Source organism: Arachis hypogaea, chromosome 20, assembly GCF_003086295.3.
Source record: "Arachis hypogaea cultivar Tifrunner chromosome 20, arahy.Tifrunner.gnm2.J5K5, whole genome shotgun sequence".
Classification (NCBI taxonomy): Eukaryota; Viridiplantae; Streptophyta; class Magnoliopsida; order Fabales; family Fabaceae; genus Arachis; species Arachis hypogaea.
The window spans coordinates 95774450-95776818 of NC_092055.1; the positions used below are offsets into that span (position 1 = coordinate 95774450).

The 2369-nt window shown below is 40.5% G+C and overlaps 1 non-coding gene across 1 annotated transcript; it reads left to right on the forward strand.

The window, feature by feature from the left end:
- The first annotated feature begins 1408 nt into the window (after nt 1–1408).
- Nucleotides 1409–1516, forward strand: LOC112788245 (small nucleolar RNA R71). Its single transcript, XR_003195618.1, has one exon. It is a non-coding gene; the product is annotated as a small nucleolar RNA R71 (small nucleolar RNA).
- Nucleotides 1517–2369: the final 853 nt, after the last annotated feature.

Here is a 2369-nt window from a genome sequence, read left to right on the forward strand (position 1 = left end):
CCAGGAAAGGTCTTCCTAGGATGATGGATTCATCCTCTTCCTTTCCAGTATCCAGGACTATGAAATCAGTAGGTATGTAAAGGCCCTCAACCTTTACTAATACATCTTCTACTTGTCCATAAGCCTGTCTTCTTGAGCTGTCTGCCATCTCTAGTGAGATTTTAGCAGCTTGCACCCCATAGATTCTCAGTTTCTTTATTACAGAGAGGGGCATGAGGTTTATTCCTGAACCAAGGTCACACAGAGCCTTAAAGATCATGGTGCCTATGGTACAGGGTATTATGAACTTGCCAGGATCCTGTCTCTTCTGAGGCAATGTCAGTTGATCCAGATCACTTAGTTCATTGATGAACAAGGGAGGTTCAACTTCCCAAGCATCAATGCCAAACAATTTGGCATTCAGCTTCATGATTGCACCAAGAAACTTGACAGTTTGCTCTTCAGTGACATCCTCATTCTCTTCAGAAGAGGAATACTCATCAGAGCTCATGAAGGGCATAAGGAGGTTCAATGGAATCTCTATGGTCTCTAGATGAGCCTCAGAGTCCTTTGGTTCCTCAGAGGGAAGCTCCTTATTGATCACTGGACATCCCAGGAGGTCTTCCTCCTTGGGATTCACGTCCTCTCCTCTCCTCACAGGTTCGGCCATGGCGCTTATGTCAATGGCCTTGCACTCTCCTTTTGGGTTCTCTTCTGTATTGCTTGGGAGAGTACTAGGAGGGATTTCAGTGATCCTTTTACTCAGCTGGCCCACTTGTGCTTCCAGATTTCTAATGGAAGACCTTGTTTCATTCATGAAACTTACAGTGGCCTTAGATAGATTAGAGACTAGATTTGCTAAATTAGAAGCATTTTGTTCAGAGTTCTCTGTCTGTTGCTGAGTTGATGATGGAAAAGGCTTGCTATTGCTAAACCTGTTTCTTCCACCATTATTAAAGCCTTGTTGGGGCTTTTGATCCTTCCATGAGAAATTTGGATGATTTCTCCATGTTGAGTTATAGGTGTTTCCATAAGGTTCACCTAAGTAATTTACCTCTGCTATTGCAGGGTTCTCAGGATCATAGGCTTCTTCTTCAGAAGATGCCTCTTGAGTACTGTTGGATGCAGCTTGCATTCCATGCAGACTCTGAGAAATCATATTGACTTGCTGAGTCAATATTTTGTTCTGAGCCAATATGGCATTCAGAGTATCAACTTCAAGAACTCCCTTCTTCATAGGCGTCCCATTATTCACAGGATTCCTTTCAGAAGTGTACATGAACTGGTTATTAGCAACCATGTCAATGAGTTCTTGAGCTTCTGCAGGCGTTTTCTTTAGGTGAATGGATCCACCTGCAGAGGTGTCCAGTGACATCTTTGATAGCTCAGATAAACCATCATAGAATATATCCAGGATGGTCCATTCTGAAAGCATGTCAGAAGGACACTTTTTGGTCAACTGTTTGTATCTTTCCCAAGCTTCATAGAGAGATTCACCTTCTTTCTGTCTGAAGGTTTGAACATCAGCTCTAAGCTTGCTCAGCTTTTGAGGAGGAAAGTACTTGGCTAAGAAAGCCGTGACCAGCTTATCCCAAGAGTTCAGGCTGTCTTTGGGTTGGGAATCCAACCATAATCTAGCTCTGTCTCTTACAGCAAAAGGGAAAAGCATGAGCCTGTAGACTTCAGGATCTGTTCCATTAGTCTTAACAGTATCACATATCTGCAAGAATTCAGTTAAGAACTGAAAAGGATCTTCAGATGGAAGTCTATGAAACTTGCAGTTCTGCTGCATCAGAGAAACTAATTGAGGTTTCAGCTCAAAGTTGTTTGCTCCAATGGCAGGAATGGAGATGCTTCTTCCATGTAAATTGGAATTAGGTGCAGTAAAGTCACCAAGCATCTTCCTTACATTATTATTATTTTCGGCTGCCATCTCCTTTTCCTGTTCGAAAATTTCTGAAAGGTTATCTCTGGATTGTTGTATTTTAGCTTCTTTTAATTTTCTCTTCAGAGTCCTTTCAGGTTCTGGATCTGCTTCCACAAGAATGTTCTTATCCTTGCTCCTGCTCATATGACAAAGAAGAAGGCACAGAAAAATAATAATAATAATGGAGATCCTTTATACCACAGTATAGGGATCCCTTTGTGAGTGGAAGAGAAGAGGGGGAGACAAAGAATGTAATGTAAAGGAAGAAGCACAACTGTACGGATGGAAGAGATGTGAGATGAGATGTTAGGATATGAATGAATAAATAGAATGAGATGGGGGAGGGAATTTTCGAAAATTTTTGAAAAGGAGTTAGTGATTTTTGAAAAATGATTTTTGAAAATTTTTGAAATCAAAAATAAAAAATAAAAATAATTAGTTAATTAAAAAGAAATTTTTGAAA